Source organism: Gekko japonicus, unplaced genomic scaffold (genome assembly GCF_001447785.1).
Source record: "Gekko japonicus isolate JY-2015 unplaced genomic scaffold, Gekko_japonicus_V1.1 scaffold570, whole genome shotgun sequence".
NCBI classification, from domain to species: domain Eukaryota; kingdom Metazoa; phylum Chordata; class Lepidosauria; order Squamata; family Gekkonidae; genus Gekko; species Gekko japonicus.
In genome coordinates, this window is record NW_015173140.1 from 760,878 (window position 1) to 784,873 (window position 23,996).

Sequence of the window (23,996 nt, forward strand, 5' to 3'; positions counted from 1 at the left end):
CCTGTCGAGGGGCTGGCTTGCCCGGGTGCCCCGCAGCTGCGGGGTGCCCAAGCAAGCCAAGGGAAGGCATGGGGAGTGGCTTACTATGCTAATGAGCTGTGCTGTCATGGTGTGGCCTAATATGCTAATGAGTTTCTGCTGTTGGTGTGGCCTATTATGCTAATGAGTTCCTGCTGGGCTTTTTCTACAAAAAAAGCCCTGATCCACGGTATCCATAAAATTCTCCTCCACCACCACCTTTTGAATGAATCGATTTTTCTCCCCGTCAGCTTTCTTCATTGTCCAGAAGAAACTCATACAGGCAGGAAATGATGTAGCTGTAATCTATGTAGTGCAAAGACAAATCCTGTTTGTTTTCTTGTTTCCTTTACTTGGGGTGGGGGGAGTGCTGCTTATCTTCAAACATATTGGCTTGGGTAAGGAGACTGTTTCTAGGAAAGGGCTTGAATGCTATCATCTGCACTGTAAATTCAGATTTTTAAAAAGATGTCACCCACATTTTTGATGTTACTTTCTGCCATGATGCATTGGCTAAGCTGTTTCATTACAGCAACACAACTCTGCATTTCTGAAGGCAGGAAGAACAACCTTACATTAGCTTTAGGATTCTTGGTAAAACTTTTTTTTTTTTGCATTTTCTACACAGTACAATTATGGGATGGTGGAAGGAAATACCCTAACACTAATACTATGGGTGATGCGTATAGGAAATCTAATACATACATCTACTGGATAAGGGAAGGAGTACAACAGTTCTAATCTATTCTATCTACTGGATTTGGGGAATGGGTAAATAATACATGTCACGATCTGAGAAGTTATAGAAATATTGTTTTTAACCTAATATAACACGTTACGTTAAGATTTGATTCAATTATTAATACATATTTAGTAAAGGTAAAGGTTCCCTTGCTCGAAAGCCAGTCGAATCTGACTCTAGGGTTGCGGTGCTCATCTCCGTTTCAAAAGCCGAAGAGCCAGCGCTGTCCGAAGACGTTTCCGTGGTCATGTGGCCGGCATGACTAAACATCAAGGCGCACGGAACGCTGTTACCTTCCCACCAAAGTGGTACCTATTTATCTACTTGCAATTTCTTGCTTTCGAACTGCTAGGTTGGCAGGAGCTGGAACTAGAGACGGGAGCTCACTCCGTCATGCGGCAACCCGGGTCTCGAACTGCTGAACTACCGACCTTCCACAGCCTGCAGTTCAGCGTCTTAACCACTTGAGCCACCGCAGCTTTAGTAGCTTAACGCAATTTCTGCCTTTAATACTATTGCCTTATTTCTAGAGTCTTTTCTTCCTGCATTTCTTCGTTTTATGGAGTTTTGAACTCTCTCTCTCTCTGTCATGCTACCTCGGATTGGCCTGACACGTTTCAACCAAGGCCAAGCTTTAAATGTTTGTGAGCCTTGAAGTGGAACATGGATTTTGGTCCTAATACTAAAAGTGAGCTTCATCACAAGTTTGGGAGCTAGTTGCAGACGTTCAGGGCAAGCAAAGGGGAGGGACCGTGGCTCAGTGGCTGTGGCTCAGTGGAAGAGCCTCCGCTTTTTGTGCTGAAGGTTTCAGGCTCACACACACACACACACCCGCATCTCCAATTAAAAAGGACCAGGCAGTAGGTGATGTGAAAGACCTCTGCCTGAGACCCTGGAGAGCTGCTGCCAGTCTGAGTAGACAGTACCGACATCAATGGACAAAGGGTCTGATTCAGTATAAGGCAGCTTGATGTGTTCCATATACTCAGCTTTTTCTTCCAAGATATGGAGTGATACTAGACTCAAACATCATACCCTAATAACTCTATGGCTCGTCATTTCTGTTTGCTTAAAGCAGCTGCGTGTGAGCCTACTCACTGATTGGCTGAACCGTGAGCTTCTGTGATGTCACAGAAGGTTCACTTTCTAAGTGTCAAAAGGGTGGGGTGGGGTGTTGGTCCCAACATGCTTGGGGCCAGTAGCAGTGTTATGAAGGGGGAAAGCTGGAGGGAAATCTCTTGTGTGGTTGTATATTTTTCGAGAGGTCTCACTTAAACAGTTACTTGTGTTAGGTAAACAGAAAGCAATAGTTTCAGGGGGGTGACTATGTTAGTCTGCAGTGGAACAGCTAGATTTGAGTCTGGTGGGTAGCACCTTCAAGACCAGCATAGAGTTGCCAGGTCCAGGTTGGAAAATACCTGGAGATTCAGGGGATGGATCCTTAGGAGGGTGGGGTTTGGGGAGGGGAGGGACTGCCACAGGAGGTGGTGGCAGCTACAAGCATGGACGGCTTCAAAAGGGAATTAGATAAGCATATGGAGCAGAGGTCCATCAGTGGCTATTAGCCACAAGATATAGATAGGGGCTCTGGGGCAAGCGATGCTCTGTCTTCTTGGTGCTTGGGGGGGCAACAGTGGGAGGGCTTCTAGTGTCCTGGCCCCACTGGTGGACCTCCTGATGGCACTGGTATTTCTGGCCACTGTGTGACACAGAGTGTTGGACTGGATGGGCCTTAGGCCTGATCCAACATTGGCTTCTCTTATGTTCTTATGTAATGTGCTCTAGTGCCACAGAGTCCACCTTCCAAAGGGGCCATTTTCTCCAGGTGAACTGATATCCGTTGCATGGAGGACAGTTGTAATTCCAGGAGATCTCCAGCCACCACCTGGAGGTTAACAAACACCCCCCAAAAAAACCACCCCCGAAATACAGCAAATGCAGTTATACTAGCTACTTGGAACATACCTGTAGACTTCGTGTCATTTTGAATCTTGCCAGAGCTGAGTTGAGCTCCATCACTAAAGAAAAGCAGTCTGATGAAGCCCTACGAAATGGCAAAGCAACCTAGGAGTGCCGTCGCCGCTCCTTTGGTTCGCACTACGGCTAGACCGATTTTCCGCAGCCGCTGCTCTGCGTTCGCTCCTCTCTTTGCCCCGATGGTACGTGTCGATTTCCCACTCAAAGCCGGGCGGCCGCATTTTGACCCGCGGCTTCGCCCAATTTCCCCCGCGGTTTCGCGATCCTGTTTTTTGAGGATTACGAAAGCGCAGGCAAAATCGGGCAAAACTGCGGGTCAAAATGCGGCCGCCCAGCTTCGAGTGGGAAATTGACACGTACCATCGGGGCAAAGAGAGGCGCGAGCGCAGAGCAGCGGTTGTGGGAAATCGGTCCTAGTCCTGAGTTCATGCCGTCTACTTCATGCTTCATTCAATCCTAAAAGAAATCAACCCTGACTGTTCCCTGGAAGGCGAGATAATGAAACTGAAGCTCAAATACTTTGGCCACCAAATGAGAAGGGAGCACTCCCTGGAGAAGACCCTAATGCTGGGAAAGATTGAAGGTCAAAGAAGACGGGGACGGCAAAGGATGAGATGGTTAGACAGTGTCATAGATGCAATGAACATGAAATTGAGCAAACGTCAGAGGACGGCGGAAGACCAGAAAGCCTGGCGTGATCTGGTCCATGGGGTCACGAAGAGTCGGACTCAGCTGTGCGACTGAACAACAACAACTTCATGCTTTCTTCTGGAAACTCTTCTCTGCACGATAAGAACATAAAAACATAAGAGAAGCCAATGTTGGATCAGGCCAATGGCCCACCTAGTCCAACACTCCGTGTCACACAGTGGCCAAAAACACCAGGTGCCATCAGGAGGTCCAGCAGTGGGGCCAGTGACCAATCTGAAGGGAGACTTGTACAATTTTCAAGGACCATTAGGTCACTATTCAACTGGTGCAGTTGTCATTTATACATGGGGGCAAAACTATTTGTTATATGCATTAATTTTTGTTTGTAAGTAGAACTGTATAAGAAGGCAGTAGTCTCTAGTGTGATGTGTACAGTACGACAGATTATTCTGTTTGTTTGTATAACCACCTGGAAGTTGGCAACCCAAGACCAATGAGATTTTGGGGGTATGACTTTTCATGAGTCAAAGTTCCCTTTGTCAGATATCTCTGCAGTCCCCAAAATCAAGACTCTTTTTGTAGCAGGAACTCCTCTGCATATTAGGCGACACACCCCCAATGTCGCCAATCCTCCAAGAGCTTACAGAGCTCTTCTTATGGGGGGGGGGCTACTGTAAGCTCGTGGAGGATTGGCTACATGTGGGGCGTGTCACCGCCTAATATGCAAAGGAGTTCCTGCTACAAAAAGCGCCCTGCAAAATCTTGTGGGTCCCTAAGGTTCGACTGCACTCCAATCCAGAAGATAATTAAAAAATATTTTGAAAAATAATTGTCATTTTTTTAAAAGTAAAAATATTGCTCTGTGCTTGCGGCACATTTTACTCTTCTGGGTCACGGGAGATTGATAGCAGTGGCTTCATATCATCTGCAGGTCCCAGCCTGTTTCTTGAGTCAGGATCTCACCCCGATACAAACACACAGACGTTTTCTTTTTTTTCTTTTTTTATGATAAAAATTATATCATGCAAGTTAACGAAGAAAAGGCATAACCTCTCCTTTGCCACTGTTTTCTTTCCTCAGAAGCACAATAAAATAACCTTTGAAAGGCACCTGATATCCCGTCCTCGGAGCGGTATTGTTCATGCCATTTGACAAACCCCAAGACCATAGAAAATGACAAATGGCTCCTCGTGGCAGTTTCCCGTTCTTTTGCATGTCGTCGCAATTTGTTTCTGGTGTCAAAAGTATATATTTCGGAGAACGGGATGACATTCGGTGAAGAGGACTTTGCTCTGAGCCGTTGTTTGTCACGTTCTCCCGCACAGGGCCTCATCTTTCACCAGGGACGCCACCTCAGTCCGTCATCCTGTCATTCATATTTTTAGCCAAAGACTTGAAGATACCAATCTCAAATTTCTTCTTCTTAACTAAATCATGACAGGAGCAGTGCTTAAACTTCTCTGGATTTATTAGGTTACCCTGAAAGAGCATTTTCATCCTCCGTTGTTTTTTTCCTGTCCTTAAGGTGTTTTTAAAAAAAAACAAAAAAACTTTCATTTAAAGACACTGTGCTCTGTTTCTTTTCAGACAGAGGGAGAGCCAGTGTGGTGTAGTGGTCAGGAGTGCAGACTCTAATCTGGGAGAACCGGGTTCGATTCCCCCACTCCTCTACAGGAAGCCTGCTGGGTGACCTTGGGCCAGTCACAGTTCTCTCAGAACTCCTTCTGCCCCAACTACCTTGCAGGAGCAGAGGAAGGGAAGGCACTTGTAAGCCACTTTGAGACTCCTTAAGGTAGAGAAAAGCAGGGTATAAAATCATCTTCTGAGAGAGAGAGAGAGCTCTTTCTGTGCTAATAAAAAAGTTGTGATTAGAGAGCCAGTTTGGTGTAGTGGTTAAGTACGCGGACTCTAATCTGGGAGAACCGGGTTTGATTCCCCACTCCTCCACTTGCACCTGGCTGGATGACCTTGGGCAAGCTGTAGTACTGCCAAGAGCTGTTCTTGAAAAAGAGCCGTTTCTGTCAAGAGCTCTCTCAGCCCCACCTACCTCACAGGGTGTCTGTTGTGGGGAGGGAAAGGGAAAGGAGTTTGTAAGAGGGAAGAGGGAGAGAGAATCAGAGAGAGAGAGAGAGAGCGAGCTCTTTCTGTGCTAATAAAAAAGTTGTGATTAGAGAGCCAGTTTGGTGTAGTGGTTAAGTACGCGGACTCTAATCTGGGAGAACCGGGTTTGATTCCCCACTCCTCCACTTGCACCTGGCTGGATGACCTTGGGCAAGCTGTAGTACTGCCAAGAGCTGTTCTTGAAAAAGAGCCGTTTCTGTCAAGAGCTCTCTCAGCCCCACCTACCTCACAGGGTGTCTGTTGTGGGGAGGGAAAGGGAAAGGAGTTTGTAAACCGCTCTGAGACTTCGAGTGAAGGGCGGGGTATAAATCCAATTTCTTCTATCATTACACCACCTTGAAATCCAGTTAGTCATGATATTAGCATCATTTGATCAGCCTGAGAGCAGTCAGATGTGATGTGTGTCTCCCCCCCCCCCCCCCCAGTTCTTTTCTGTTTTAGGGTATTGTTGTTGTGTTTTGATATTTCTTGTTTGTTAAAATTCAGTTTTTGTCCACTTCCAGTGCACTCTAAAGCAAGTCTACTCAGGATCTTACTGAAGTCTGCTCAACGGGGCTGACTCCCAGGAAAGTTTTGTTAGGCTTTTGTTAGACACATTGTTTGTGTCCCTTCTGAGGGCGGGAAGTAAGGTAAGATTTAATAAATGCATTTTGGAGCCCCAGAATTCGGGAAGAGACTCAGATAAGAACTTTAGGAGTATCCTTTCCCCCATCCACCCACAGTTACCTCTTTGCATGGGGCAGATAGAATCCATCATATTTACATTATATATTTAAGTATGTAGTATATGAGGGGTGTGTGGTGGCTTAGAGATTAAGACACTGAGCTGCAAACCGGAAGGTCAGTAATTTGGCAGTTCAAGACCCTAGTGCCGTGTGACGGAGTGAGCTCCCGTCTCTGGCCCCAGCTCCTGCCAGCCTATCAGTTTGAAAGCAAGACATTGCAAGTAGATAAATAGGTACTGCTTCGGTGGAAAGGTAACAGCATCCCGTGCACCTCAGTGTTTAGTTATGCTAGCCACATGACCATGGGAACGTCTTCGGACAGTGCTGGCTCTTCGGTTTGGAAACAGAGATGAGCATCACCCCCTAGAGTCGGATTTGACTGGCTTTCGAGCAAGGGCAACCTTTACCTTTTATGCAGTGTATATTCAGTGGCCATAATTCAGCAGCTGAGTATGTGTTTTGGGTGGAAGACCAGTTAAATTATATCCAGTTGAGAAGCGAGGGGAGACCTTTGCCTCAAACTCTGAAGGACCAGTGTCCCTTGGAGTAGACCAATGGACCAATTCTGGGTAAAGTGACTTCAGTTGCCTTCCCTTAAAGACCATGTGCAATGAGGGTCCGTGTATGTGCACAGTGGCTCTCCTCCTAGCCCTACGTTTGACTGTTTTTATAACCTACTAAAGTGCCCTTTAAGTTGACTTGAAAGATTATACTCTCCACATTGTGCTCATGCATCAGAGAATCTGCTCCTGTTTGCTAGAACAGGTGGAGTCGGCCTCTCATATAATACTCCATTGTCCTATGCATGATGAAGAGAGACAGCAGTTGCTTATACCCCTTCTCTCACGTTTTAAACCCTTGGCTTATTATCTCACATATGACGAAGAATGTTTGATGAAGTTTTTAACTGGCCGATACTTTTAATTCTGTCACACACAATGTTGCAAAATATTGTTACCCCCCCCCCCCTCTTATGAATGGGCCAGGAGTCTTCTCTTTTCATTCCAGCAGCAGGGATCATCTGTCACTGGGTTTTGTTTTGTTTGTTTGTTTGTTTTTAAGGTAGCGCTCTTTTATTTCTTTGGAGTGAGCATCCCATGTAACTCCTCGAAAGACCTGCTATTTATGTTGGTCACTTAGGCAGATGAAAGAAGGTTATTTATCAGGATTTTTTTCCCTTTCCCTTTTCTCTCTCTCTGTTGGTACCTATATGTGCTTAACTCTGAATGGTGATCTGATAACCCGATATTTCAAAGTCTTATTTTGAATAAGTCAATATCCGTTTATTTAAAATCCGTATTTTAATGGGACTCTAAATAACTTCAGAGCTAGCTGTAGTGGCTTAACAAGTCAGTTTCCAAAATAGAACAATTACAGATAGATGCTGAAGGCTTTCACAGCCGGTGTTCATTAGCTGCTGTAGATTTTCCGGGTTGTGTGGCCGTGGCCTTGGCATTGTAGGACCTGACGTTTCGCCAGTAGCTGTGACTGACATCCTCAGAGGCAGGGCTTTTTTTGTAGAAAAAGCCCAGCAGGAATATTAGGCCACACCCCTGACAGCACATCTCATTCGCATATTAGGCCACACCCCTATGTTACCAGAAGTGTGGTCATCCAGCCACACCCACCTTTTGCTTGTTATTCTGTTCACCTTGTTTGTTGTCAAAACCCAGGGCTTTTTTTGGAGCAGGAACTCCTTTGCATGTTAGGCCACACACCCCTAATGTGTTGGGTGTGGCCTATTATGCTAATGAGTTCCTGCTGGGTGTGGCCAACTTGGGAGCCAGCCGGAACTCCGTTCCTGTGCGTTCCTGCCCAAAAATAGCCCTGCTCAGAGGTATAACACAGACAGACAGAGTACTCTCTGTGTCAAGGTGAGAAGAAAAATGGAAGGCAGGTAATTTATATCTACTCAGGAAGGTGGGGTAGGGCTGAGTCATTATCTTGTAGGAGTTCCCCAGGCTATGAACATGCTAAAGGAGGAGTTTTCCTGAGGAGGATCTTTTGTATATGGATGGTTTTCTGAGGAGGTTTCTTTTGTATGTGGGTTGTATCTGTACCCCTCAGAGGTCCATCAGTGGCTCTTAGCCACAAGGCATAGATGGAACAATCTGTCTGGGACAGTGATGTTCTGCATTCTTGGTGCTTGGGGGGGGGGCAACAGTGGGAGGGATTCTGGAATTCTAGCCCCGCTGGTGGATCTGCTGATGCCACCTGGGGTTTTGCCAGTGTGTGACCCAGAGTGTTGGACTGGATGGGCCATTGGTCTTATCCGGCATGGCTTCTCTTATGTTCTTATTCTCCTCTCTTCCATTTTAACCATGCAACATGTCTGGAAGGTAGGTTAGTCTGTGAGAGTTTGCGGGCTGGCCCAAAGTCACCCAGCAAGCCTCCATGGCAGAGAAGGACTTGTGTGTATGGCCACTGCACACCCCTGGCATCTGGTCTGAACTGGGCACTCAGCATATGTAGGGTCCACTCATTGCACTAAACACAGTAGCTGAGGGTCAAGTGAAAAGAAGAAGAAGAAGAGATTGGATTTATACCCCGCCCTTCACTACCCAAGGGTGTCTCAGAGTGGCTCACAAACTCCTTTCCCTTCCCCTCCCCACAACAGACACCCTGTGAGGGAAGTGGGGCTGAGAGAGCTCTGACAGAAACTGCCGTTTTTCAAGGACAGCTCTTGTCAGAACTATGGCTCGCCCCAGGTCATCCAGCAGGTGCAAGTGGAGGGGTGGGGAATCAAACCCGGTTCTCCCAGATTAGAGTCTGCACACTTAACCACGACACCAACATGGAATGCTTGCACCACCAACCAGGGAAGTTCATCTCGACAACCGACATGTAATTAAACATATCCTAAGCCACCCAGTATCAGGGTGGGGACAGCTGTCGCTGCATCTGCCCCCAAACGTGTCACTGGGGTCTATTTTTACTCAGTTTGATTCCACTCATCGTGGTTCCAAAACATTTGCATTATAGGTCTTTCTGATAATGGTGGAAAGAAATGCAGTGACTACTATTTTTCCCCCTTCTCCTTTTGAGAAAGGCGCCTTTTTTTTTTTGCTTCAGGTTTTCCTCCATGGGAAGACAAAATGTTAAGGGGACATCTAAAAGAACCTCTGATATTGTCAGTAGTCTCCTTTTTTTAATCCTTACTGACTGAGATGCTTTAACTTAAGATGCCAGGGACTGAATGTGGGACCTTCTACATGCGAGGCAGAGATGCTTTACCTCTGAGCTAGGCACCCTCCCCCCCCCACTGCTTTACGCCTGAGCTAGGCACACACTCTCCCACACTGATCCCGCACAAAAAGGACTCAAAGCAAGAGCCCGCCTGCAGATCCCAAAGGAAGGCCGGTTCATTCACAGAGAGGAACTTTCCGCACTCACCTTTTAAACAAGTTTGGTGTAGTGGTTAAATGCACGGACTCTAATCTGGGAAAACCGCGTTTGATTCCCCACTCCTCCACTTGCACCTGGCTGGATGACCTTGGGCAAGCTATAGTTCTGGCACAGCTGTCCTTGAAAAAGCAGTTTCTGTCAAGAGCTCTCTCAGCCCCACCTCCCTCACAGGGTGTCTATTGTGGGGAGGGGACTACTCTACAGAAATACACGAGTTTTGTGTAGTGGTTAAGTGCGCAGACTCTAATCTGGAAGAACCAGGTTTGATTCCCCACTCCTCCACTTGCACCTGGCTGGATGACCTTGGGCAAGCCCTAGTTCTGATAAGAGCTGTTCTTGAAAAAGAGCAGTTTCTGTCAGGAGCTCCCTCAGCCCCACCTACCTCACAGGGTGTCTGTTGTGGGGAGGGGAAGGGGAAGGAGTTTGTGAGCCGCTCTGAGGCACCTTTGGTTGGTGAAGGGCGGGGTATAAATCCAATCTCTTCTTCTTGCATATGGATTGGCTGTTGAAATTCTAATCTTATCTGCAGTGCTCATGTAAGATGCAGAGCATTTTTCTCTTTAAAAAACAACACCTAAAAGACCACAACTGAAAGCCTCAGTGAGGACTGCCAATAAATAAAAACCAAATCAATCGAATACAGTCCTAAATAAAACTGCCTTCAGCCCTAAACAAAAGCTGTCTTCAGCGGCTTGCTGAAGGAGGCCAGGTGCTCCTCCCTGGGCAGGGAAAGTGAGGAGGCCTCCTCTCTGTGCCCTAACTTAGAAGGTTCTGTTTTCAAGTCTGGGCTCAAGTCATGCTAACCCATGGAGTGACCCTGGGCCAGTCACTGTTTCCCAGCCTCACCTTCCTTGTGTTTTAAGAGGCAGGAGGGCCTGTGGGTCAGCGGCAGAGCATCTGCTTGGCATGCAGAAGGTCCCAGGTTCAATCCCCGGCATCTCCCATTGAAAAAAAATCAGGTAGGAGGTGATGCGAAAGACCTCAGCCTGAGACCCTGGAAAGACACAGGCAGGGGCTGTGGCTCAGTGGTAGAGCCTCTGCCTGACATGCAGAGGGTCCCAGGTTCAATCCCCTGCATCTCCAGTTAAAGGTTCAGGTAGGAGGTATTGTGAAAGAGCTAAGTCTGAGACCCTGGAGAGTGTCAGCTAGCTGCCATAGAAGATGGGGAAGCAGTAGGTCCCCCCCCCCCACTCTCGCCGGGCATCTTACATTCCAGGTTCCTATGTAGTATTGTTCTTTGCAGCATTGGACTTTCCTTTCACCATCAGACACATCCACAACTGAGGGTCCTTTCGGCTTTGGCCCAGCCGCTTCACTCTTTCTGGGGTTACTTGTACTTGTCCTCTGCTCTTCCTCAGTAGCATATTGGACACCTTCCGACCTGAGGGGCTCATCTTCCGGCGTCATATCTTTTAGCCTTTTGATACTGTCCATGGGGTTTTCTTAAATTGCCTTGACTCAAACACTGAAAACTCTGTAGTGGCAGGGAAATGCAAAAAGGACCATTGGGAACGTACTCAGAAGCAGGGTCTCATGGTGAATAAGAACTGGTGGACTAAGGCCATCCTCTTCAAGAGGCGAGCATCTGCATTTTGGCTCCGTTTGAGCTTCTGCAACCCTGACCTGGACGGCCCAGGCTAGCCTGAGCTTGGAATCTAAGCAGGGTCGGCCCTGGTTTCGATGGAAGACCACCAAGGACTCCCAGGCAGGTAACGACAAACCACCTCTGTTCACCTCTTGCCTTGAAGACCCCACTGGTTCGGATGGAAGACCACCAAGGATGCCCAGGCAGGTGACAACAAACCGCCTCTGTTCACCTCTTGCCTTGAAGACCCCACTGGTTCGGATGGAAGACCACCAAGGATGCCCAGGCAGGTGACAACAAACCGCCTCTGTTCACCTCTTGCCTTGAAGACCCCACTGGTTCGGATGGAAGACCACCAAGGATGCCCAGGCAGGTGACAACAAACCGCCTCTGTTCACCTCTTGCCTTGAAGACCCCACTGGTTCGGATGGAAGACCACCAAGGATGCCCAGGCAGGTGACAACAAACCGCCTCTGTTCACCTCTTGCCTTGAAGACCCCACTGGTTCGGATGGAAGACCACCAAGGATGCCCAGGCAGGTGACAACAAACCGCCTCTGTTCACCTCTTGCCTTGAAGACCCCACTGGTTCGGATGGAAGACCACCAAGGATGCCCAGGCAGGTGACAACAAACCGCCTCTGTTCACCTCTTGCCTTGAAGACCCCACAGGGTTGCCATAAGCCAGTCTGCGAGTTGAGGCACTTCCCACTCTTTCTGCCACAGCAGCCTTGAATTCATACAGATGGATACTTCACTGTCCCACATGATGGAAAGAGAATTAATTGTGGGTGGGTCCCTGGCGAAGGGATGGAGCCCATTCTGATCATCGGTACAAATCAGCTATTAAGTCCTGCTGCCGAGCAGAGGACAACAAGATCCCAAGAGAAGCCTTCGAATCAGTCACTCCATAATTGTATTGTCACGCGGACGTATCTATCGTGGCACGTCCCTGCCAAACTTTGTTACTGTAATTGCAAATCAAGGTAGAACCTAGGACCCTTTCTATTCTCAGGACAGAGAAGGGGTGGCACACGGCAATCAGCCCCTGGCCTACTAAGTTATTCTTGGAATAACAGTAATAATATGATGTCCCTCCAGTCCGGTCTGTCGAAAACCTAACAGGGGAAAAAAAATGTCATTCTGATAATCACCCTCAACGAGCCGCAGACAAAAGAAACAGAAAAGTCAATCCCGATAAGCAAAACCAGTGATGGGAACATTACCCATAAAACGGCCTCAGGTCGAGCGGGCGCAGGGGAAGAATGGAGGATGCAGATTAGTTGTGGCAAGGGCAAGATTTGCTGAGCTCGTAAAGCGGAATCCTGTGTCTGCGTTCCAGTGCCCCGGACAGCCCACGGTACAGTCACCGCTGGGCTCAGAAGGGGACATGACGTGCAGCTTTGAAAGGGAACTACACAAATTCAGGGGGAGAAAGGGCAGATGGCCGTGCATTCTGTGCTTCGGGGTGGGGGGGGAGGGAGATCATTTTGAGTTAAATAGCAGGGTTGAAAAGTATTTTAGTGTCATAAACACAAAGTGGGGGGCAGCCGTATTAGCATCATAGTAAAAGACCCCGGGATATTGACCCACTTTGAGTGTTGCTACTATCAATCTTTCTATGCCTGTTTTATCTCTCTCTGTGTTATGTGCCGTCAAGTCCTTTGACCTTTGGCGACCCTATGAATTGAGGACCTCCAAAATGTCCTATAATTAACAGCCTTGTTCGTGTCTTGCAATCTGAAGACTGGAGCTTCCTTCCTGAGAGCCAGTTTGGTGTTATGGTTAAGAATGGCGGACTCTAATCAGGGAGAGTCGGGTTTGATTCTCCACTCCTCCATATGCAGCTGCTGGTGTGACCTTGGGTCAGTCACAAGTTCTCTCAGAGCTGTTCTCTCAAGGGCAATTCTCTCAGCGCTCTCTCAGCCCCACCTACCTCACAGGGTGTCTGTGGTCATCCACTCTGTAATATGGAGTTTAACTCCATAACCTGATCCAGCCCACAGTGAAAACAGTGTCAGAAAGGTTGATGCAGTGAGGAGCTACTTGGGTACCAGAGCTGCCTGGGATTCCTCTTCCTCTCCCTTCTGTTGAGTCAATACATCCCATGTTTGATCTTCTTTTTCAACTGCCTGGGACTTTGCATTTGAAACTTTCAATCTGCCTATGCTCGAAAGGGGAGTCGCGGTGGCTCAAGTGGTTAAGACGCTGAACTGCAGGCTGTGGAAGGTCAGTAGTTCAGCAGTTTGAGACCCGAGTGTGCCACATGACGGAGTGAGCTCCCATCTCTAGTTCCAGCTCCTGCCAACCTACCAGTTTGAAAGCAAGAAATTGCAAGTAGATAAATAGGGACCACTTTGGTGGGAAGGTAACAGTGTTCCGTGCGCCTTGGTGTTTAGTCATGCCGGCCACATGACCACAGAAACGTCTTCGGACAGCGCTGGCTCTTCGGCTTTGAAACGGAGATGAGCACTGCAACCCTAGAGTCGGACTCGACTGGCTTTCGAGCAAGGGAACCTTTACCTTTCTGCTCGAAAGGAGGGCTATGGGGAAAGGAAGAGTTTCATTTACACTGTGCTTGGCTTGTTTTATTCTGTGCCAAATGATTGCTAAGGAAATGCCCAAAATTCCCCTCCAAAGTAAATATATGAGCTTTAATTAGTGCACAGATGAAAAAGGAAAAAGGGGGGGGGATTGCAGTTTGTGTCACTTGCTCTTCCACCTTCCCCTTGGGTAATGCTTTTAATTAAGATTTTTGATGGAAAATGTCATAAGTCAGTTGGTTTCTCCTGCTGCAAACTGTCCCAAAAGGACCCTCCGCACTGGCTTTGCACTAATGCCCTGTAATTGTGTTTCACTTCCCCTAATTAAACTGACAAGCAACTTGAATTGATATCACTTAGAACATTGATTTGAGGAGGTGGCAGAGATAGTCGCATTCCTCGCCTCTGGTGTGTGGTATCCAGGACTCCTTAGGGTATCACAATGGTGCCTGAAATGGCACAGATTTGAGAGTGAATCTTCTCTCTCTCTCCCCCCCCCAGCTGAAACCCTTTGAATTTATCTTCTCCTGCTTCTCCTCCCCCTCACACTGTTTCTCATGCATTTAAAGTTGCCACCTCCAGTTTGGGAAATTCCTGGAGGTTTGAGGGGGAGAGCCTGCGGAGGGTGGGTTTTGGGGAGGGGAAGTATCTCAGCAGATTATAACACCATACATTCCGCCCTCCAAAGTATCCATCCCCCCCCGGGAAACAGATCTCTGCCTTTTGGAGATCAGTTCTAGGAGGAGGAGAAGTGTTAGTTTTATACCCCGCCCTTCACTACCCGAAGATCGGCTTACAATCACCTTCCTTTCCTCTCTCCACAACAGACACCCTGTGAGGTAGGTGGGGCTGAGAGAGCCGCTCTTGAGGGAACAGCTCTGAGAGAACTGTGATTGACCCAAGGTCACCCAGCTGGCTGCAAGTGGAGGAGTGGGGAATCAAACCCAGCTCTCCAGATTAGAGTCTGCTGTTCTTAACCACTACACCACAAGAGATCTCTAGGCTCTGCCTAGATCTTGGCAACCCTATGTATCTTTCTGGTTTCTTCCATCTGGGTAGCAGGGTTCTAAAGAGAAATTCTTAGACACAGAGAACAGCGCTCAGTTTGCAGAGCTTAATTATTTACACTACAGATGATCTCGCCATCTTAGCCAGCCACTCATTAATTCAAAGGGACAGCTGGAAGTTACACAATGAGTGTAATCAGGGCTATTTTTGGGCAGGAACGCACAGGAACGGAGTTCCAGCTGGCTCCCAAGCTGGCCACGCCCAGCAGGAACTCGTTAGCATAATAGGCCACACCCAACAGCTCATTAGGATTGGCTACATTAGGGTGTGTGGCCTAACATGCAAAGGAGTTCCTGCTACAAAAAAGCCCTGGGTTTTGACAACAAACAAGGTAAACAGAATAACAAGCAAAAGGTGGGTGTGGCTGGATAACCACACTTCTGGTAACATGGGGGTGCGGCCTAATGTGCTAATGAGCTGTGCTGTCAGGGGCGTGGCCCAATATGCTAATGAGTTCCTGCTGTTGGGTGTGGCCTATTATGCTAATGAGTTCCTGCTGGGCTTTTTCTACAAAAAGAGCCCTGCGTGTAATTAACCCCAGTGCTCAACGTTGTGCAGATTTGTCGCAAGTAATATGCTGGGGGGGGGGGCAGTCACACTCTCTCTGCCTAACCTACCTCAAAGGGTTGTTGCAAGGACAAAATGGAGGAGGGAATGAGGAGGGGACCCGCTTCGGGGAGAAATGCAGGGTATAAATGAAGTACATATATAAGTAAATAAATGTTACTTGATCATTCCTATTGATTTTTTTTAAAGCCCAATAGCTCTTTCACCCATTTTTGAACATTGCTGTGTTTTCTAAAGTCCCCAGCTTGAAACTGAAGGCCAGGAACACCTTACCTTTCTGCATGCATCTCTGGCCACCAGGAGGTAGAGCGCTGAAGTGGCAATGAAATGAGTCCCTCTTGTAATCTACAGCTGGCAATCGATTGGGTCTTTAAATTAAGAGTGTGTTGTGGGTGTTGCAGGGGATGGTAATTAGGAAATTAGCTCCTCAGATGAAATGCTCGTCGCTGTCTACGTAAAGACATCTGCAGGCTTTCCTTTGAAAAGGCCAGTCGCTTAATGTTTGCCGCTATCAAACTTTTAAATGGGCAATTTGCTAATTAGGAAATATATGTGTTTTACATGATCCAAAAAACAGTTGGGTTCCCCCCATCAAGTTGGTAGCGCAGTGAAAGGAAAACACTTGTCCTCAAGATCTGCCACATGAGAAAGATCTCTCTCTCTCTCTCTCTCAGCTTCCCTTAGCCAATTATTATATGCTGTAGACCCAGTCACATTACAGCTTGCTATAGGAGCTCCCCAGTCACCAGAATCTAAGTGCGGTAGCGTACATCAAAAAATTGTATAAGAATTAACATTTTGAAATATGGCTTGCAGCACTTCATTCTAATGAAGAAATAATTACAGAATGAGAAACCTGAAGAAGGACACGCAAACGGATAGTGTACTAGAACTCCGTCGTTTGTCTGTAACTAGAACTGTATTACTCTGTATGTACTGCTAAGCTTTATATTGCATATTGTAGTGTTATTGTTGTAATTTTGCTAACATTGCATATAAAAGCCAACAAATATTGTTTAATTGTACACGGTGATTTCCTGTTTTACTAGCTATTATACACCGTGGTCCTGTTTGTTGTAACTCACCTGGAGATTGGCAAGGATGGTTCCCCAGAGGGGAATAGTTGGTTTGGAGGGTGGAGTCTATGGCTTTGTACCTGCCCAGGGTCCCACGCCTCCTGAAACCTCACCCTCTCCAGGCTCCATCCATCCCATCTCCAGAAATTTTCCACCTGGAGTTCGCAACCCTATCGCCTTCCCACCCAATCATCAACCTACCTTTATTTCCCCCTCTTCAGCTTCCCACCCCCCACACACCTGCAGCCTCTCCCATGCTCTGAAGCCCTGACTGCTACATCACATTGGCTGTCATACGGGGGCCACCTCAGCAGCATATAAGAATACAGAGCCCACCATTTTCTCCAGGGGAACTGATCGCTGCCATCTGGAAAGCAGTTGTAATTCTGAGTGATCTCCAGCCCTCATCTGAAGATTGGACACATTTTACCTCAGAACAGCAAACTGTTTAGAATGTTAGAGGCAAAAGCCAATCAAGTTGCATATGCAAACGACCTCTGTGTTCCGAGGCAGAGGCCAATGAGGCTGCATATGCAAATAACCTCTGTGTTCTGACTGGCTATGGGAGGGAGAGGAAAAGCAAAATGTTTAGAATGTTGGAGGCAGGACTCAGGCAAAGCAGCCAGTGGATAGGGAGACCCTCTGAATGACAGATCAGAGAGCCAACTGATTTTGGAGTGTGTGGAATGTTCTAGAGAATTGCCACTACCATTCGGCTTTTATTTATAAGGGAGATGTGCCAGCAACTTGCATAAGTTTCTTTGAAATATTACATGCAAATGTCAGTAATCACAAGCTGCATAAGTGTTTGTGCCAGCAATATATAAATGTACTGTATTAACAAAAGGTCAAAATACATTAGATAGCACTATATAAGGTGAATACTAAATTGTTGACTAATAATCTGTCAAACATCAGTAAATTGTTTTATCTAGCTTCTGGTCATGGTGATTTCTGTCTTTTTGCTATAGTTTGCAAAATACCATGGTCCCAACTTGTATTTACATTGTTGTTGTTGTTGTTTTTCTTTTTGGGTTCTGGACGGTGAAACTAAGGAACAGTGGGAGGGTGAGCTTAATACACTTGCGAGAACTGATGGAATACGGACTAGTGATTTAGGACAAAGTTTGAGTTTAGTGGCACCTTCAAGACAAAGTTTTATTCAAGGTATAAGCTTTTGTGTGCAAAGCACACCTCTTCAGAAGAAGAAGTGATTTGTTCTTGAAATCCATTCCTGAAGCATGAGAAATTGTTTGAGGGGGTATGTGATTTTTATCTGATTTCTTCAACTAGAAGCATGTTTCGAGTGGTCTCATCCATCCACTATCAGACGAGTGTCCGATCCCAGACTATTCCACTTCCCACGATGCCGCCACCTCTCCCGTATCTAATTTCTCATTTTCTCACCAAGTTAATTTTTTTAAGTGCTGAAAAGGAGTCTAGTACTTCCTGATCCTTCTCCTTCTTCTTCCAACCTAAAACATATGTCTGCTTTAAATTGCAGACACCTGCTTTCTACTTCAAATGTAATAAAGTGGGTGTGTTTATCTTTAAATGTCTTCTAGCATCAATCCCTTAACTAACACTGAGAACTGTTTACAGCACTCTGGGATGTGGATTATTCTAAGAGTTTGGCAGAAATCCTTTTTTTTTTTTGGCAGCTGCTCAAAGAATAATTTGGATCCTCCCCTAACCCCTGGTTGCAGTGATTCACAGTCTCTTTGGAAACAGAATTTTCTGGTTCGGCGAACTCCAGAGGTACACCGGTCTATTCAGTCGTGGGTCTCCGACCTTTTCAGAGCCTGTGGGCGCATTTGGAATTCTGACATGACAGGGTGGTTGCAGAAACAAAATGGCTGCCACGGTTTGGGAAGGGGGGACCTCATTGGTGAAGAATGCCACAGACTCCTCCAACGTTCCCTCCAAGCTGTGGGGTCTTGTGAGCAAAAATTCTACTTTATGAGCTACTGGCATTAAAGTTGCGAGTGAGCAATTTGGCTACTGCATAGATTAGTCTGCTCTGGAGCAATCCTTCCTGAGCTAAGACAAACCTCTGTGAGCTGGAGGCTAAAAAACTGTGAGCTAGCTCACACTAACTCAGCTTAGAGGGAACACTGGACTCCACCCTCCAAAGCAGCTATTTTTCTCCAGGGGAACTGATCTCTGTCATCTGGGATCAGCTGTAATACCAGGAGGTCCCCAGACTGCACCTGGAGGTTGGCAACCCTGCCACTCTCCTCCATCCTGGGTCACTTGGGAGGCAGAGAGAAAGGTGGAGCTGAGGTGGGGGTAAGGTCAGTCAGCCGGAGAAGGGACGGGTGAGGGGCAGGTGGTATTCCCCTTTCCACAGCGATAAAAACCCCACTTTGCCAACTGTGTCTAAGGGTGGTTCTGCACTAAAGATGTGAAGGCCCGGGGAAAAAAACCACGAAAATAATTCGTTGAAAAACATTTTTCCCCCCCTGAAGCCTTTTTTGTCCCCCCGCCCCCCGCACACGCATCCACCGAAAAATTAGAAAAGAAAAGAATTGATTATGGAACATTTTATTTTAACATGATGAATAAAATATTTTAAGACAAGGTGTTCAAATATTTTCCCAATCACTTCTAAAAAAATATGTATGGTGGCAGACTGATCTAATTTCTGTGCACTGAGGACAAGCAAGTCCTAGGTTACAAACTGAACTCTCCAATGCAAGAACAAGATGCATTTCCTCCTTTAGGAGGTGCTATTGTCACGAGAAAAGAAAAAAGTTTCAGTTTTGTTTTTGCATGTGGGTGGGTATTCTGTTTGTAATAATTGTTTCGATACACTATATTTTAATATACTAGTTGTGATAATTTCATGCCAAGTAAAAATGTCCATAGTCATATTTTATGTTCCTAAAGTGACAGAATGACTTTCAATCTGGAAAAGAAAAAAAAAGTGCTAATGTAGCATTTTTTCCAATTTTTTTGAAAATTTCCATTCCCCCCCAAAAAAACCGGGAAAAACCACGAGCGTCAAAATTTCCGGAAATTTTCCATATCTATTCTGAACTGGCTTTTCCTTCTGTTGTTTTAGCAAACCCACGTTGGAACAGAAATTCCCCATCTGCTTTGCATGCTCCTTTCACTTCCTTTGACTATTGGATTTTATGGTACCCTCTGCATTGTTTATGGTACCCTCTGCATTGCATGCCCTTTGACTTTCTTTGATCATTTTTATGGTACCTTCTGCATAGATTTATGGCTGTTTTATGGCCATTTAAGGGTGACTTTGCAGTCAGTAGGGGTTGCAGTGGCTCAGAGGTTAAGACGCTGAGCTGCAGAACAGAAGGACTGTAGTTCGGCAGTTCGAGACCGGAGTTCCGCGTGACGGAGTGAGCTCCCATCTCTGGCCCCAGCTCCTGCCAACCTAGCAGTTCGAAAGCAAGACATTGCAAGTGGATAAATAGGTACAACTTCGGTGGGAAGGTAACAGTGTTTCGTACACTTCGGTGTTTAGTCATGCCGGCCACATGACCACGTAGAAGCCTTCAGACAGCACTGGCTCTTCGGCTTGGAAACGGAGATGAGCACTGCTCCCTAGAGTCGGATTCGACTAGCTTTCGAGCAAGGGAAACCTTTTGCAGTCAGTAAGGTGTTGGCCCAGAGTATCTGAATATGTTTTGAGGTGCACCTTTTTCCTCAGTTGAGAAAATGTGGAGCGAATGCCAGATGCAGAACCAGCCTGAGACTAGACTTTATTTCCTTTTCCTGTCTCGTTGTTCCTATTGCATTGCCAATCACAAGATACAAAAGTTCTCTAAAAGGACAATGATGTTTTCCAGTAGGAGAGAAATGTTAGGAATCATTTTAGGTTCATGCATGTGTCTATGCGCATTAGTGGTAAATGCAAGCCTTAATCAAAGAGAGTGATATTAAGGTGCTGGATGAACTGTGAATAATAGACTCCTCTTCCAAGCTGGGGGAGGGGGGTTAGGAAGAAGAAATGTATATCAAGGCGCTATAGCTGTTGGATTGATAGATAATCTGTCCTCCTCTCTCTCCCTCGCTGGATAAATGATCGGGTAAATGACACAGGGACATTTTGGACAGACAATGTGTAATAATACGTTAGTCGTCAAAGCTGTTCCGGGGAGCTTTCCATTTTCACTTCTGTATCAGCTGCGCAGACTCCAGGAGCGGAGCGCTTTGGGGATAGAAAACAACGGCCGTTTCTTAACCCCTCCTTGCCCAGCTCTTTGGGAAAACGGGGCCACTTTTGGTACTCGAAACCGCACCACTCCCTGGAGCAGGTTGCAGAGGGTCCTTTTGGGTAGGAAAAAGAAGGGCTGTGTCTTCAAAACCTTTTGGTGTCGTGGTTAAGTGTGCGGACTGTAATCCGGGAGATCCGGGTTTGAGTCCCCGCTCCTCCACTTGCACCTGCTTGATGACCTTGGGCAAGCCGTAGTTCTGATAAGAGCTGTTCTTGAAAAAAGAGCAGTTTCTGTCAGAGCTCTCCCAGCCCCACCTCCTTCACAGGGTGTCTGTGGTGGGGAGGGGAAGGGAAAGGAGTTTGTAAGCCACTCGGAGACTCCTTTGGGTAGTGACGGGCGGGGGATAAATCCAATCTCTTCTTCTTCTTCTTTTACCTCACAGGGTGTCTGTTGTGGGGAGGGGAAGGGAAAGGAGTTTGTAAGCCACTCGGAGACTCCTTTGGGTAGTGACGGGCGGGGGATAAATCCAATCTCTTCTTCTTCTTCTTTTACCTCACAGGGTGTCTGTTGTGGGGAGGGGAAGGGAAAGGAGTTTGTAAGCCACTCGGAGACTCCTTTGGGTAGTGACGGGCGGGGGATAAATCCAATCTCTTCTTCTTCTTCTTTTACCTCACAGGGTGTCTGTTGTGGGGAGGGGAAGGGAAAGGAGTTTGTAAGCCACTCGGAGACTCCTTTGGGTAGTGACGGGCGGGGGATAAATCCAATCTCTTCTTCTGTTCTTCTTAATTTCAAATCCCCTTCCCGCTTGGCTTTGTTGCCTGATGGCACTTCTGGCTTTGCCAGCACATCACAGCACCACACATGTGTGATTTCCTGGTGTGTGTGTGTGTGTGTGTGTGAGAGAGAGAGAGAGACAGAGACAGAGACAGAGACAGAGAGACAGACAGACAGACAGACAGACACCTTTTTCTGGGGTTACCAACCCCCAGGTGGCTCCTGGCTGCCAAGAGATCCCCTAGAATTGCACTTAATTTTGATAACTACCGAGATCTGTTTCCCCAGAGGAAATGGTAGCTTTGGAGGGTGGGCTTTGTTGTGCTTAGGGTTGCCATCTCTGGAGTGGGAAACACCTGGAGATTTTGGAGGTGAAGCCTGGGAGATGGAGTCTGGGGGGAGGAGGATGAAGGAGGAAGAAGAGATTGGATTTATATCCCACCCTTCACTCAGAGTCTCAGAGCGGCTTACAATCTCCTTCCCCTTCCCTTCCCCACAACAGACACCCTGTGAGGTAGGCGGGGCTGAGAGAGCTCTGACTGAGAACTGCTCTTGAGAAAACAGCTCAGAGAGAACTGTGACGGACCCGAGGTCACCCAGCTGGCTGCATGTGGACGAGTGGGGAATCAAACCCGGTTCTCCCAGATTAGAGTCCACCGCACTTTTATATGTGTGTGTGCACGTGCACCTGGAAGTCATGGCGACCTCTGGTGGCTGACATCTACTGGGGGCCTGGAGGGTATTCGGAGAGGTGGCTGAATAAAGCCTGCCCCCGCCTCCTGCCTGCTGGTATTCCAAGAAGGTCTCCCATCCAAGTACTTGCCAAAGTCAACCCTACTTAGCTTCCAAGATCTGATGAAACCGGGCTTGCCTGGGCTACCCAGGTCAGGCAGAGTCTGCCACTCTTATCCACTACACCAAACTGGCTCTTCAGTGGGGTATAATGCCATAGAATCCAGTCTTCCAAAGCAGCCATTTTCTCCAGAGGAACTGGAGACCAGTAACCTGGAGACTAGTTGTAATTCCAGGAGATCTCCAGCCACCACCTGGAGACTGGCAAAGGTAAAGGTTCCCTTGCTTGAAAGCCAGTCAAATCTGACTCTAGGGTTGCGGTGCTCATCTCAGTTTCTGAGCCGAAGAGCCAGCGCTGTCCGAAGACGTTTCCACGGTCATGTGGCCGGCATGACTGAACACCAAGGCGCACAGAACGCTGTTACCTTCCCACCGAAGTGGTACCTATTTATCTACTTACAATTTCTTGCTTTCGAATTGCTAGGTTGGCAGGAGCTGGATCCAGAGACTGGCAACCCAATATTAATTTGTGGTACACCCCCACTGAGCTTTCTCCCCTCCCCAAGCTCCACCGGAGTAAACCACTGTTTACTTGCAGTAACTATGCTGTAGCAACAGTGGCTAAAGTAACCGTAAGCATCGGAATGTGACTGGAGAATTTGTAATACTGGAGAGAGGCCAGTTCTTGGGGAAATGCCCTGGCTAAGAGGAAGAGGAAGAAGACGAAGAGGAAGAAGAAGAAGAAGAGGAGGAGGAGGAGGAGGAGGAGGAGGAAATTGATCTTATTGAGAATCACCAGCAGGTCATGTTCAATGTTCCCTCTAAGCTGAGTTAGTGTGAGCTAGCTCACAGTTTTTTAGCCTCTGGCTCACACATTTTTGCCTTAGCTCAGGAAGGAGGGCTCCAGAACAAACTAATTTATGCAGTAGTCACATCGCCTGCTCACAACTTTAATGCCAGCAGCTCCCAAAGTAGAATTCTTGCTCACAAGACTCCACAGCTTAGAGGGAGCATTGGTCATGTTGTGTCGAGGGTCATCCAAGGATACTTTCAGACATGCTGTCCCTAGGGTTTCCAACTCTAGGATGGGAAATTTGTGGAGATTTGGGAATGTAGCTTGAGGAAGTTGAGGTTCAGGAAGGGGAAGGACATCATCTAGGAAGAATGTCATAGAGTCCATCCTCCACTATTGTCCAGGGGAATAGAACTGCGTAGCCAGTAGATCAGGTGTAATTCTCGGAGATCTCTAGGCCCCACCTGAAGGCTGGCTTCCCTAGGACTTATCCCTCCCCCACTCTCTATTACACTGTCTCTGGTACCTGGGGCAAAGGATACTCTATTAAAGATGTGCTGATTGAGACCTGACAACTGTCCTATCCCAGAAAGTGAGTGTGTGGGAGACACGCAGAATAAGTGGGCACAAAAATATTCCTACAAATGCATGCAAGATAGGAGCATATCTGTGTGGTGACTAATTGGGTGATATAAAGAAGCTGAACCAGATGGCGGTCTAAAAACCCCAAGCCATCCCCAAGGGCTTTTAACTTAATGTTATTTCATATATATTTTTTGCAGAAGAAACCATGTTGCGGGGGGAGGGGGATGCAGGGTTATCATGTTTGATGGGCAGTATTCAGCTCCATAGAGAAACCAGAGCAGCCTGTGGGAAAATCCACAGTATCAAGGGCGAATTTTATTTATTCATTAAAACATTTTTAATCCCATCTCTCTCACCGTAAATGTGACTCTGGTTGACTTACAGAGTCCACCAAA

At 47.1% G+C, this 23,996-nt stretch overlaps 1 protein-coding gene and 1 non-coding gene across 2 annotated transcripts in view; both read left to right on the forward strand.

Moving 5' to 3' along the window:
* Positions 1 to 23,996, forward strand: part of CTNNA2 (catenin alpha 2) — a gene marked incomplete at its 3' end in the record, with an annotated part of 719,772 nt that overhangs the window by 494,434 nt on the left and 201,342 nt on the right. The gene's annotated exons all lie outside the window — the stretch shown is intronic.
* Positions 10,651 to 10,722, forward strand: TRNAV-GAC. Its single transcript has one exon. It is a non-coding gene; the product is annotated as a tRNA-Val (tRNA).